The sequence below is a fragment of the Sorex fumeus genome, unplaced genomic scaffold (assembly GCF_029834395.1).
Source record: "Sorex fumeus unplaced genomic scaffold, SorFum_2.1 ptg000014l, whole genome shotgun sequence".
In the NCBI taxonomy this organism is placed as follows: domain Eukaryota; kingdom Metazoa; phylum Chordata; class Mammalia; order Eulipotyphla; family Soricidae; genus Sorex; species Sorex fumeus.
The window spans coordinates 12,026,907-12,042,974 of record NW_026606071.1 but is presented as its reverse complement, the minus strand read 5'-3'; positions in this window follow the sequence as shown (position 1 = coordinate 12,042,974).

The following is a 16,068-nucleotide window of genomic DNA, read 5'->3' as shown; positions in this document are numbered from 1 at the left end:
AAAGGCTGAATCTAAATGTTGGACATGGGAGTCTCCTGATGGACGGTTCCACAATGAAATAGACCACATCATATTCCATCGGCGGTTGGCCTAACCGATGTAGCTATTGTCCCAAAATTCCAAATGGGATCATACCACCGTCTTCTTCGTGCAAAATTCTACCTCACAGAACGAGGAGAAAAGAATGTGAGGTTTCTGATCTGCGTGGGATGGGCACAGAGGCGCAGCTCTGGGCAACAAAGCTGAACGGCTCCAATTCCAACAGGTACAGCCCGCCCCCAAGGGCCTGGGTCCCTCTCTAGGCATGCGCAGCTAGAACCAGCCCCTAGAAAGCCGGTTTTCAACCCCTGATCTGCGTGGGACGGGCACAGAGGCGCAGCTCTGGGCAACAAAGCTGAACGGCTCCAATTCCAACAGGTACAGTCCGCCCCCAAGGGCCTGGGTCCCTCTCTGGGCATGCGCAGCTAGAACCAGACACTAGAAAGCCGGTTTTCAACCCCTGATCTGCGTGGGATGGGCACAGAGGCGCAGCTCTGGGCAATGAAGCTGAACGGCTCCAATTCCAACAGGTACAGCCCGCCCCCAAGGGCCTGGGTCCCTCTCTGGGCATGCGCAGCTAGAACCAGCCCCTAGAAAGCCGGTTTTCAACCCCTGATCTGCGTGGGACGGGCACAGAGGCGCAGCTCTGGGCAACAAAGCTGAACAGCTCCAATTCCAAACAGGAGACATTCCCAACTCCTCGCCCAGCGCCAGGGACTCTTTCCGGAGCCACAGCCGGTAACGCGGCCGCGAAATATTTTCCCACTACATATGCCAGAGGAACCATAAGCTACCTTCTTAGATGGAAACTTCTCTATTTTAGCTCAGCCACAAGAAACACAGTAGCCAATAACTCATAAGCCTATCTTAACTCACACTGCATATCAAGCAGAATAGTAACAGTGAACGTGAAGGACTAAACCACACCTCTCACAATGGTAAAGCAACGCAAAAGTCCACCAAACTTTCATATTGAAGAGTCTAGCCCAGATGACACCAACAGTACTGTAGTGTTAGACAACCTCTCTGACAAGGAATTCAGAAGGGAGCTACTTAGGATGCTTAGGGAACTAAAAGAAACAATGGAAAGCAATGCCAATAGAAGACAAGAGGATCTGAAGGCAGAAATGAGGAAAATGCAATCAGAAATGTCAGACCTGAAAAATCTCTTAGGAGAATTGAAAAGCTCAGTGGAAGGCCTCAGCAGCAGAGTAAGAGCGGCTGATAAGAGAATCAGTGAGCTCGAAGATGAAGTTCAGAGACTCTCTAGAAAAGAGCAGAAAATGGAAAAGAGACTCACAATTCGGGAACAGATGGCAAGAGAAGATCGTGATGAAGCCAAGAGGGGTAACATAAGAATTATTGGAGTCCCAGAGGTACAGGAAGAAAACCTCGATGAAGAAGAAACTGTCAAAGAAATCATTGCTACAACATTTCCAGAGCTGAAGAAAACTTGTGACCACATTCAGGAGGCCCGAAGGGTACCAGCTAGAAGAAATCCGAACAAAAATACCCCAAGACACATTCTGATCAAAATGACCAAAACCTTAGACAGAGACAAAATTCTGAAAGCAGCAAGATCGAAGAAAGAAATTTCTTACAAAGGAGCATCCTTAAAATTCACAGCTGATTTTTCTGATGAAACCCTCATGGCCCGAAAACAGTGGTGGGACATAGTAAAAAAACTCAATGAAATAAATGCCTCCCCAAAAATACTTTTCCCAGCAAGACTCTCATTCATAATAGAAGGAACAACACACAGTTTCACAGACAAACAACAGCTCAGGAACTTCATAGACTCAAAACCATTGTTACAAGAACAACTAAATGGGCTACTTTAAGGCAAGAAAGGCCCCTCAAATACACCAAATTTTAACAGAACAATGGGACAAAATACCATAACAATAATCTCTCTCAATGTCAATGGGCTAAACACACCAATTAAAAGACATAGAGTGGCAGGATGGATTAGAAAATTGAACCCAACATTCTGCTGCCTGCAAGAAACGCATCTCAATAGTCAAAGCAAACACAGACTCAGAGTCAAAGGCTGGAAAACAATCCTACAGGCAAACAGCTCCCATAAAAAAGCTGGGGTAGCCATCCTTATATCAGACCACATGGATTTCAGAGTGAGGAAGGTCATAAGAGACAGTGAAGGCCAATTCTTAGTGATCAAAGGATCTGTACAACAGGAAGAACTTACAATAATAAATGTATATGCACCTAATGAGAGACCAGCAAAGTACTTAAAACAACTACTCATAGATTTGGAAAAAGACATCAATAGCAACACAATACTAGTGGGAGACTTCAACACTGCTTTGTCACCTCTTGATAGATCAACCAGACTCAAGCTTAGCAAGGACATACTTCATTTGAGGGAAACAATGGAAGAAAGGGACTTAGTAGATATATACAGGACACTTCATCCACAAAAAGCTGAATACACATTCTTCTCAAGCGTACATGGAACATTCCCCAAGATAGACCACATGCTGAGCCACAAAACATGCCTCCATAAAATTAAGAAGGTAGAGATTGTATCAACAATCTTCTCAGACCATAATGCGCTGAAATTAGAAGTAAATCACACACAAAAACAGAAAACTAAATCAAACACATGGAAATTAAACAGTGAACTATTGAACAACGAGTGGATTAGACAGGAAATCAAAGAGGAAATCAAAAGATTCCTAGAAACGAATGAAAATGAGAACACGAGTTACCAAAACATATGGGACACAGCAAAGGCTGTGTTAAGAGGAAAGTTTATTGCTCTACAAGCATTCCTGAGGAAGGAGGAGCGAGCACACATAAGTAACCTAACCTCACAGCTTAAGAGCTTGGAGAAGGACCAAAAAAAGGAGCACAACCCGAACAGGAGAAAGGAAATAATAAAACTCAGAACAGAGATTAACGAGATGGAAACCCAAAAAACAATCCGAAAGATCAATGAAACCAAGAGCTGGTTCTTTGAGAAAATTAACAAGATCGATAAGCCTCTAGCAAAACTCACAAAGAAAGGGAGAGAGAAAACCCTAATAAACCGAATCAGAAATGAAAAGGGGGTCATTACAACAGAAACCACAGAAATTCAGAGGATCCTCAGGGAGTACTTTGAGAAGCTTTATGCCACGGAACATCAAAACCTCGAGGAAATGGACAAATTCCTAGACTCCTACAGACTCCATAGGCTGAAGCAAGAAGACCTGGAACACCTGAACAGACCTATCACCATCAAGGAAATTGAAATGCTAATAAAAAGTCTCCCCAAGCACAAGAGTCCTGGCCCGGATGGATTCACTAGTGAATTCTTCCAAATCTTTAAAGAGGACTTACTCCCAATGCTCTTTAAGCTTTTCCTCGAAATTGAAATATCAAAAACACTTCCGAACAGTTTCTACGAAGCAAATATCACACTGATACCAAAAGCAGACAGAGATACCACAAAGAAAGAGAATTACAGGCCGATATCCCTGATGAACACAGATGCAAAGATCCTCAACAAACTACTAGCAAATAGAATCCAACTACTCATCAAAAAGATCATACACCATGACCAAGTAGGATTCATCCCAGGGATGCAAGGATGGTTCAACATTCGGAAATCAAACAACATAATCCACCATATCAACAAAAGAAAAGATAAAAAGCATATGATCATATCAATAGATGCAGAGAAAGCATTTGACAAGGTCCAGCACCCCTTTATGATGAAAACTCTTGCCAAAATGGGTATAGAGGGGACTTTCGTCAACATAGTTAAAGCCATCTACCACAAGCCTACAGCAAGCATCATCCTCAATGGGGAAAAACTGAGAGCCTTCCCTCTAAGATCAGGGACTAGACAAGAATGCCCACTCTCTCCACTGCTGTTCAACATAGTACTGGAAGTACTTGCAATAGCAATTAGGCAAGAAAAAGATATTAAGGGCATTCAGGTAGGAAAGGAAGAAATCAAGCTCTCACTATTCGCAGATGATATGATACTCTACTTAGAGAACCCAATAAGTTCCACCAAAAAACTCCTAGAAACAATAGACTCGTATAGTAAAGTTGCAGGCTATAAAATCAATACCCAAAAGTCCATGGCTTTCCTATACGCAAACAGTGAGAGAGCAGAAAGCAACATGAAAAAACAATCCCGTTCACAATTGTGCCCCAGAAAATCAAGTACCTAGGAATCAGCTTAACTAAGGAAGTAAAGGACCTGTACAAAGAAAACTACAAAATGCTAATTCAGGAAATAAAAGAGGACATGAGGAAATGGAAAGATATCCCCTGCTCATGGGTTGGGAGACGTAACATTGTCAAAATGGCAATACTACCAAAAGCATTGTATAAATTCAATGCAATCCCTATAAGGATACCCATGACATTCTTCAAAGAAATCGAGCAAACACTCCTGAAATTTATATGGAACAATAAGCCCCCACGAATAGCTAAAGCAATTCTTGGGAAAAAGAAAATGGGAGGAATCAACCTCCCAAACTTCAAACTGTACTACAAAGCAGTAATAATTAAAACAGCATGGTACTGGAACAAAGGCAGAACTGCAGACCAATGGAACAGGGTTGAATACACTGACATCTCCCCTCAATCATATGACCATCTAATCTTTGATAAAGGTGCAAGTAATGTGAAGTGGAGTAAGGAAAGCCTCTTTAATAAATTGTGTTGGCATCACTGGATGGCTACATGCAAAAAAATAGGCTCAGAACTCTGCCTAACACCATGTACAAAGGTAAGATCAAAATGGATTAAAGACCTCAACATCAGACCAGAAACCATAAGGTACATTGAAGATAAAGTTGGCAAAACCCTCCATGACATTGAAGCTAATGGTATCTTCAAAGATGCCATGCCACTGGCCGAGCCAGTGAAAACAGAGATAGATAAATGGGACTATCTTAAACTAAGAAGCTTCTGCACCTCCAAAGAAACAGTGACCAAAATACAAAGACAGTCTACAGAATGGGAAAGGATATTCACCGAATACACATCTGACAAGGGGTTGATATCCAGGATATACAAAATACTGGTTAAACTCCACAAGAAGAAAACATCCAACCCCATCCAAAAATGGGGCAATGAAATGAACAGAAACTTTCTCAAAGAAGAAATCCGAATGGCAAAAAAGCACATGAGAAAATGCTCTACATCATTAATCATCAGGGAGATGCAGATCAAAACCACAATGAGATACCATCTCACACCTCAGAGACTGGCCCACATTCAAAAGAACAAAAGCAACCGATGCTGGCGTGGATGTGGCGAGAAAGGGACACTCCTTCACTGTTGGTGGGAATGTCGACTGGTTCAGCCCTTCTGGAAAACAGTATGGACGATTCTCAAAAAATTAGAAATTGAGCTCCCATTTGACCCAGCAATACCACTCCTGGGAATATATCCCAGAGAGGCAAAAATGTATAGTCGAAGTGACATCTGCACTTGTTTGTTCATTGCAGCACTCTTTACAATAGCCAGAAACTGGAAGAAACCTGAATGCCCAAGAACAGATGACTGGTTAAAGAAACTTTGGTACATCTACACAATGGAGTACTATGTAGCTGTTAGAAAAGATGAAGTCATGAAATTTACATACAAGTGGTACAATATGGAAAGTATCATGCTAAGCGAAATGAGTCAGAAAGAGAGGGATAGACATAGAAATATTGCACTCATCTGGGGGATATAAAGTAACAAAGTATGAGATTAATACCTAAGAATAGCTGAGATCAGCACCAGGAGGATTACTCCATAACTTAGAGGCCAGCCGGGTATCCTAGAGGAAAGGGCAGTTCAGATAGAGAAGGGAGCACCAAATAAAGGATGTTTGGAGGATCCTCCCAGGAGGGGAGATGCATGTCGAAAGTAGACTATGGACTGAACATGTTTGCCACTCAATGCCTCTTTTGCAGACCACAACACCCAAAAGGAGAGAGAGAACACAGGAGATTGCCCTGCCACGGAGGCAGGGGGGGATGGGGGGATGGGGGTGGGGGGGACATTATCCATGGTGGTGGAAAATGGGCACTGGTGGAGGGATGGGTATCTGATCATTGTATAATCGAAACCCAAGCACAAAAATTGTAAATCTACAACTGTAAAAAAAATAAAATAAAATAAAGGGGGGAAAAAAAAAAGAATGCGAGGTTTAAGAAGAGGACCCCCAACACGACCACCAACTGGGAGCTCTTTGGTTCTGTTGCGGCAACGTGGGAAGATGCCCTCATTGACAACATTGATGAACAATACGATTGAATGATTCAACACCTCCATGATTGTGCGAGGAATGCCAAGAGAGAGATAAACACAAAAAACTGCCTTTCTTCTAACACTCTTAAACTTATTCGCCAACATGGCTTGGCACATGCATCAGGCAACCACAAGCGAACATCCGAACTGGCAAAACAGTGCAGAGAAGCCATCAAGGATGACCTCAAATACAGGTGAGCAGTAGTACTGGTAGATGCGGCAGAAGCTAGGAAAAGCATTCGTAAAGCCCGCCTGTCCTTCACCAACTACAAAACCAAGATGTCTGCCCTCCGACATCATGATGGATCTATCACATCTTCCAGAAGCGCAATGGAGAAAATTATTCATGACTTCTACTCAGATCTCTTTAATAACCACGTCCACTTGCCCACATACCACATACCACATGATGGATATGTCGTTCCCAATGCTCTCCCTTCCGAAATCCAACATGCCATCTCGTCAGTAAAGAAACAAAGAGCACCTGGTCCAGACAAGATCAGACCTGAACAACTGAAGAACTTACCATCAGTACTCATCAATACTTTGGCTCAGCTCTTCACACGCTACCTGTATGAATGCAAGGTTCCATATCAATGGAAAACCAGCAGAACTATACTACTATACAAGAAGGGAGACATCCACGACATTGTCAACTATCGCCCAATCTGCCTGTCGTCTACAAACTGTTCACTCGGGTCATCCTAAATAGGATTAGCAGAACACTAGATGAAGGACAACCATGTGAAAAGCCGGATTCCGAAAAGGATTCAGTACCATCGACCATATCCACACGATTACTAAGCTCATTGAGATTTCTCGGGAGTACAAGATGCTGCTCTGTCTAACGTTCATTGATTTAAAGAAGGCCTTTGATTCTGTTGAGATGGAAGCGGTCTTGGAAGCTCTAGCCAATCATGGCGTACAAACTCAATACATCAGGATCCTTCGTGAGCTCTATTGCGGATTCACTACCAAGATCTTACCATTCTACAAAGAAGTAATCATCCATATCAAGAGAGGGGTTCGGCAGGGTTATACCATTTCAACAAAACTCTTCAGTGCCACCCTCAAGAACATCATGCGACGACTGGAATGGGAAAGCATGGGAGTGAAGATAGATGGTCGGCAACTACACCACCTCCGCTTTGCTGATGACATCGTTCTAATAACACCAAACATCAGCCAAGCGGCACAAATGCTGAACTTTAACCGTGAATGTGGAAAGGTCGGACTACAGCTGAATCTTACGAAGACAATGTTTATGAGAAACAGCCTTGTTCCTGACGCTCCATTCGCTCTCAACGGAACCACCATCTCTGAATGCAACAGTTATATATACCTAGGTCGAGAAATCAATATTATGAATGACCTGGCACCTGAGTTGCGCAGGAGGAAGAGAGCGGCTTGGAATCCTTCATGAATGTTGAAGAAATAACTAAAAGTACAAAGAACCTCCAGCTACAAGCACATCTCTATGATTCCACTGTTCTTCCTGCATTAACATATGCCTCAGAGACCTGGACCCTACGAAAACAGAATGAGAACGCTATTCGGGTCTCTCAAGAGGAATGGAAAGAGCTATGCTTGGAATATCACGATTCATTCAAATGAGAGATAGAATCCGGAATTCTGATCTTTGTCTACACTCAAGAATCAGGGACGCTGTCTCATTTGCAAAGACATCAAAAATCAAATGGGCTGGTTACGTAATGAGGTTTACAGACAACCGCTGGACTAGTGCCATTACTGATTGGATTCCACGGGACATCAAAAGATCACGTGGACACCCACCTACAAGATGGTCAGACTTCTTCGTCAAGACCCTGAATGATCGGTTTGAGGCTCTGCATGTTCCTAGAACGAACAGATACCATTGGGCTACGCTAGCACGCAACCGGGATGAATGGAGATGTTACTGGCACCCGCTCGAGTAAAACGATGAATAACGGGGATTAAGTGATTAAGTGATATATATACATATATATATGCATATACATGCATATATATGATTGCTGGTTGCAAATAGATCTCAACATGTAAAAATAGAGGAAATAGGGAACTATTTAGAATCAGAAAACCTTTATCATGTTCTCATCTCTCTTTACTCTTTCTTCTCATTTTTGCTCTGAATCAAATGTATGTAACTTATTTGATCAATAAATTAGGGTAAAACTAACTCGACTCCCCTTTCTTTGTTTTAAAAATTGGTTTCTCCCCACAAAACATTCATTTGATTTTCTTTTCCAGCCCTGGGTTCTCCATCCCAGAGGAGGACTCTGGTCTAGATATGTGGTTAATGTATTGGTAAATCATTTGAATACTGTATTAAAACTTAGCTCTCATCAGAAATATATATTTCATTTATTGAATTGTTTGTCTTTCAATTTTGTTTCATTTCTTGTTTCATATACTCAGACCACAAAGTAATGTGACTTAAACTGATCACATTACTTGTTCATTTCCTCTATAAATTGCCTTACTTGATAGTTCATTAATTTGAAGGAAAAATTTAAACTATTCTCTGTTATATGAGGGCAAAGTGTGAAGAGAACTGTGAATTTCCAGCCCATATAAACCATTTTTAAAGTGAGAGATAACAAATAACTACTAGAGAGAGAGCTCAGTGGTCTCTCATATATAGAAGAAATATGTCTTCTATCCATTTTACTTCAAGGTTCCTGAATATTGCCAGGTGTAGCCCCAGTTCTCCAGAACTACATTAGCTAATAAGCATTTAAGAACATTGCTTAGAAAGCTCCTTTTATAAAAGAATGATCTTTGGTCTCAATGAGCACTGCTTATAAGAAGAAAAGAAAAAAAATAGACGAGTTGCCCCCCACGAGCGGCTCTCTGGCACGGCCATGGCTCCAGAAGCACAAGGACTTAATGCAGAGCCCAGCAACTTGCAGAAGAAAAGTGAATGGACTATGCGTTAATCCATGCCACCATGCCTGCCCGGAGGGGAAAGGGTGTCAGTCCCTTGCGCCTTTTTCCTTCTGGAATGAAAGATGACAGCCGCTTGAGAGCTTTGTGGAAAGCCAGATATAAGCCGGTCGTGATGGGGCGACTGAAACCTCATGGGAAGGGGGGCATTCCCGGCTTGTCCTTCACCCCTACCGAGGTCATCAGTTGCCCCCCACGAGCGGCTCTCCGGCACAGCCATGGCTCCAGAGCACAGAAACCAATCTCATAATTATCTGACTCTCAGCAGAAATACTTCCAGGGTCTATACATAAAATACCAGAAATCCAAAATCGCGCGGCATCAATAGCGGCTGCGCGACTTGATTCTTGTGACCAGCTGTAGAAAACAAATTCACAGTGCCTTTTCAGCATGTCTGATTTTGGGGTGTAAAGTCTAAATAATAATGGTGCATCTTTTGTCGAAACAATGAATCTAGTCAAAGTAGATAGAGTATTAACTAGAATTCATCTGCCTCACAGGTATTGGGAGGATTGGGGGGGGGTGTTTATTGGGGTTCTTCATGATATCACTTAATCACTTAATTAATCACTTAACTTCCCGTTAGTCGTCGATTTGCTCGATCGGGCGCCAGTAACGTCTCCATTTGTCCCTGTCGCGTGCTAGTGTAGCCCAATGGCATCTCTTCGCTCCAGGAACATGGAGGGCCTCAAACCGATCGTTCATGACCTTGACAAAGAAGTCTGACCATCTGGTAGGTGGGCGGCCACGCGGTCTTTTGACATCCCGTGGAATCCAATCAGTAACAGCTCTAGTCCAACGGTCGTCTTTAAATCTCATTACGTGACCAGCCCATCTGATTTTCGACACCTTGGCAAATGAGACAGCGTCCCTGATCCTTGATCGTCGACGGATGTCAGAACTCCGGATTCGTTCTCTCATTTGAGTGAAATGTGATATTCCAAGCATAGCTCTTTCTATTCTTCTTTGGGAGACCTGAATGGCGTTCTCATCTTGTTTGCGTAGGGCCCAGGTCTCTGAGGCATATGTTAATGCAGGAAGAACAGTGGAATCAAAGAGATGTGCCCGGAGCCGGAGGTTCTTCGTCCTCTTAGCTATTTCTTCGACGTTCTTGAAGGCGTTCCAAGCCGCTCTCTTCCTCCTGCGCAGCTCGGGTGCCAGGTCATTTGTCATGTTGACCTCTCGACCTAGGTACACATAGCTGTTGCATTCGGAGATGGTCGTTCCATTGAGAGCGAATGGGGCGTCAGGAACAAGGCTGTTTCTCATAAACATTGTCTTCGTAAGATTCAGCTGTAGTCCTACCTTTCCACACTCACGGTCAAAGTCGGCCAGCATTTGTGCCGCTTGGCTGATGTTTGGTGTTATTAAAACAATGTCATCAGCAAAGCGGAGGTGGTGTAGTTGCCGACCATCTATCTTCACTCCCATTCCTTCCCATTCCAGTCGTCGCATGATGTTCTCGAGGGTGGCACTGAAGAGTTTTGGTGAAATGGTATCACCCTGCCGCACCCCTCTCTTGACATCAACGATCACTTCTTTGTAGAATGGTGAGATCCTGGTAGTGAATCCGCAATACAGCTCACGGAGGATCCTGATGTATTGGGCTTGAATGCCCTGATTGGCTAGGGCTTCATTGACCGCTTCCATCTCAACAGAATCAAAGGCCTTCTTTAAATCAATGAACGTTAAGCAGAGCGGCATCTTGAACTCCCGAGAAACCTCAATGAGTTTGGTTATTGTGTGGATATGGTCGATGGTGCTGAATCCTTTGCGGAACCCTGCTTGCTCACATGGTTGTCCTTCATCTAGTGTTCTGCCAATCCTATTCAGGATGACTCGAGTGAACAACTTGTAGATGACAGACAATAGGCAGATCGGGCGATAGTTGCCAATGTCATGGATGTCTCCCTTCTTGAACAGTAGTACGGTCCTGCTGGTTTTCCATTGAGATGGAACCTTGCATTCAGACAGGTAGCGAGTGAAGAGCCGAGCCAGTGTATTGATGAGTACTGACGGCAGGTTCTTCAGGTGTTCAGGTCTGACCTTGTCTGGGCCGGGTGCTGTTTGCTTCTTTACTGACGAAATGGCGTGTCGGATTTCGGAAGGGAGAACGTTGGGAACGACATACCCATCCTGTGGAATTTGGTATGTCGGCAAGTGGACATGGCTATCGAAGAGATTTGAGTAGAAGTCATGGATAATCTTCTCCATTGCCGTTCTGGAGGATGTGATGGATCCATCAGGACGTCACAACTGAAGACCCACAGAACAAGCCGTCGCCACACTCCAGGACGCTTTCCGGACCCGCGCGGCAGCTCCGGCCGAGACCCACGCATGATATAAAATAAGTATTGGTAAAGGAAATGTGTTTGATCTTTGCATAATCGAGACTTAAACCTGAAAGCTTTGTAACTTTCCCCACAGTGACTCAATAAATAAATAAAAATAAATAGATAGATAAATAAAGGAAAGAAAGGAGGCAGAAAGAAAGGAAGGAGGGAAGGAAGTAAGGGAGGGAGGGAGGAAGGAAGAAAAGAAAGGAGAAGGAGGGAGGAAGGAAAGAAGGAAGGAAGAAAGGAAAAGATCTATTTAGAAAATTATTAATATAATACTATTAACTTTATGGACATGATTATATATTTTATTAACAGATTAAATAGCTATAGTTTTTTCATGCATCTAAAATCAACTATTTTGATGAAGGAGTAATTTCAGCTATGAATTTTCAAGTTTTTAGTCAGTTTTAATACTGAATATAGAAAGTAAAAGTATAGAAGAGCAGGCAAATTGATACACAAAAGATTTAATATTTTTGTACTGATATTAAAGAGTTGATGCTACAAAAATTTATTATTTTAATAGTAGTGACCTTGAATTTGACTTGAATTTGGCTGACTCAGGTTCTATGCTGGCACCTCGTGTACTTTCCTAAGCCCACCAGGAATGATCCATGAGTTCAGAGCCAGGAAAAGCCCCGTGAACAAGTAGGTGTAGCCTCCAAAAAAGTTTTAAATCTTCATAAAATAAGCAGGAGTTCCTCTTGTAGTTGACACAAAACTGTGGTACATTATAAATAATAATAAAATAATTCCATGTAGCCTCATTAAAACAAATATTTCTTTTTTTCTTCCATTTCCTCTTACATCTCCTCCTCCTCCTCCTCCTCCTCCTCCTCTTCTTTCTCCTTCTTCCTCTTCTTACTTTTTCTTTTTCTTTCTCTTTTCCTCTTCTCCTACTCATCCTTCTCCTTCACCTTCTTATTCTTCTTCCTACTCTTCCTTCATCTGTTTCTTATCTTTTTTCTTCTGATTTTTATTATTTTGTCTACATCTATTGGTGCCCAGGGTTTGTAGTCCACAGGACTTACTCCTGGCTCTATGCTCAGGGTGTGGGCACCCTATGGGCTGTTGGGGATAAAACCAAGTTCAGGAGTATGCAAGGCAAGTGCCTTGACCCATAACTATCTCTGCAGCCTCCAAATTCTAAACCTAAAGAACAAATGCATGTCGTTCCCTTTTTATTGCCAGTTATATTTCACTATTACCTGGGATTGTGCGAGAATTTATCTTGTACATACAATTTCTTAAGTACCTCTCTGGTTTTTGTCTGAAACTTTCAGACATAGGAATTAGAAGAGAAGAATCAGTAGCTTAGGTTATAAACTAGTCAAACTGGTTAAAAATAAAACCCATATGCCTTTGTTAGACTTTTGATATGCAACACCAATCAGGGAATTGCCATAGTAAAAATGGAGATAACATATGAGAATTACTATTATAATACAATAGTAAATGATAACTGCTTCTTAATTTTCAGATTTGTGGCTGTTAATACAAAATTAATTCATCAATAATAGATAATAGAGAATTTGAATAAAAGCTAGCTTTTTTTATTAGGGACATTAATAACATGTAAGAAAATACAGAAATAACTTGAAATAAAATAAAAAAAATAAACAAAATGAGGTAAACAAATATATTAAAATAATAGAAAATGACCAAAGAGAAATTATGGAGCTAAAGAATATGTAATTAATAAGTAATCCTATATTGAGTAGCAACAGCAGAGTAAGTGAAGCAGAAGATTTCAATATAGAAAATATTAATGATGTTTTAATTTTAAATATTAATCAGAAGTAAAAAATCTATCTTCACTGGTTATTTTTTATCAGGAATCAAAATAACAATTAAATTAAATATTTCTCGTGTCAAAAAAATTGAAGGGCAAATACTCATGAGCTCCACTTACTAGACTAATGCTATAACCCCAAAAGCAAAACCAGAAAAAAAAATACTGAAGGAAAAGAATCTTAGACATAATAAATATGTATATGTAAAAATACTGGATAAAAATTCTATACTTTAAAATGAATCTGTAACAAGTAGATATAGAAGAAATAGAACCTCATAAACTTAGGACTATTTGTGACAAAATTATAGATATTATAAAGTACATATAATTCATTGTATTCAATCATAAAAAATGTTGGAAACATTTCATGAGTTGAGGCAAGACAAAAGTGTCCTCTCCTACCACTCATATTAAATATAACACTATACATTAAAGGTTATGTCAAGATAAAAATTAAAGCTCTTGGTGTGATATCTCAGTAGATTTCATGTCTTGAATGTGGAAAGCCCTGCATTTGATCACTACCAAATATTCCTAAAAGATAAAGAATTAAAAGACATCAAGTTATCTTTATTAATTTATAGAATGATCTTATATCTAAAAAAAATCCTATAGATGCTAACAAATAACTGTTTTATTTCCAGTAAAATTTCAGTATATAATATTAACATAGAAAATTTGGTTTTGTTTCTCTATATAAAACAAAATAGCTAATAAGCGAGAAAACAATGTCACAATAGCAACAAAACAGAAAACTATTAATAAATTTAATCAAGGAAGTGTCTTTATAAGAAAAACATGACTTTGATTAAAGAAATTAATGACAGAAATAAATGAAAAAATATTTTATATTTAGTAATTATAAGTTACTTTACTTAAAAATCTGCTTATCAGTGCCATATAGATTCATTCAAACTTTATTTGAATTTCAATATTATTTTCCACCGATATAGATATGTCATAATATTTATACAAAATCACATAAGACCTCAAATAGCCAAAGTAACCCTGAAAAAAGAACAACAAAGCCAGAGATATAATAATTTCTAGTTGTAAATTAAATAAAAAAATTATAGTAATCAAAATAATACAGAATTGTCCTAAAATATATATAGATCTATATATCTATACAATACAACATAAAGCCAGCACAAAAGTAATTCTTAACATAAATGGTCTACCAATATTTAGTAACAATGACAACAGTTATTCAATGGGGAACTGATATTAGCTTTATTATATGTTGTTGGAAAAGCTTTATAATTAAGCAGAAAAAATAAAACAGAGTTCCCTTCAACATTCACAAAATATAAGTTGAAGTAGATCAAATTCTTAGGTATATAATTATAAAACGCTAGAAGATAAAAAAATCTTTGACATTGTGTTTTATTATTATAAGTAACAGTATGTTATTATTATTTTTGCATTGCTATAGCCTGGACACAAGATTTAATATTGAACTTAATTTTAGCAATAATTTCTGACTCTGTTGCCAAAAATGCAAGTTCCTCCATCCCACAAAAAAAAGAGGACTGAAGCAATACTATAGTGAGTTTGCTGTTTGCCTTGCATGTTATCAACTCAGTTTGAACCCTTGCACCATATTTGTCCTTCAAGTCCTGCCAGGAACACTCCAGGAGCACAGACAGGAAAAAGCCCCGAGCATCTCTGGTAGCTCCAAACAAAATAAATTTTAAAAATTAACAAAATGATAAGGAAACAGAGTGGAAAACATATTTTCAATCTGAATCTCTGAAGAATTGATAACCAAGATTAATAATTCATAAAATTCAAAAACAAGAAATAATTATTTAAAAACTTGTTAGGAGATGGGAAGATAGTCCATTTGTCAGGTGTATGTGCTTTGCTAGTCAGGACCCTAGTTCAAATTTCAACATTTTGTATCTCCTGAGCACTGCTGGAATAACCCTCCACACTGCAGACCCATATAGCACCTCATATCATAGACTTTGGGCAATGAAATAACTGTCCTGGTTTGCTTAGTATCTCTAGAGGCACTCCTGGGCCCCATGAGCCCTGTCTGGTAGAACTCTCATAAAAAAGCTGGCCAGAAATCTGAAATGTTTTTTTTTTTCTCAAAACAGACAAATGGAGAAATGGTAAATGAACACATCCTAAATATAACTTAGAAAATATCATGGGTATAATGAGATATAAACTCATACCTATATAATGACTATCAATGAGAAAAAAGGTGATAAATTTTGGAAAGGATATAAGTCTAAGGGTGCCCTGTGTCTATTGATGATACTGTAATTGAAACCACTATAATAACCAGTTAAAATAAATTAAAAATTAATAATTTATGATTTAATATTCCCACTTCTAGATATAGCTAAAGGAAATGGAAATACAGCCAATGGAAATATTTGAAAGGTATCTGGATACCATGTTTATTTAATTATTTTTATAATAGCCAATTTTAGAAGCAATCTAAATATCTATTGATGGACAAATGAATAAAGAAAATACAGTATTTATACATAAAATTGTAATATTGTTTGCCTGGTAAGGAAGGAAATCATTCGATTTTTGACAAGGATGAAACTTGATAGCATAGTAAGTGAAGCGATATTGTGAAAACATATAGCACAGCAGGTAGGACGTTTGCCTTGCATGAGGCCGACCCAGGTTCAATTCCTCTGCCCCTCTTGGAGAGCTCGGCGA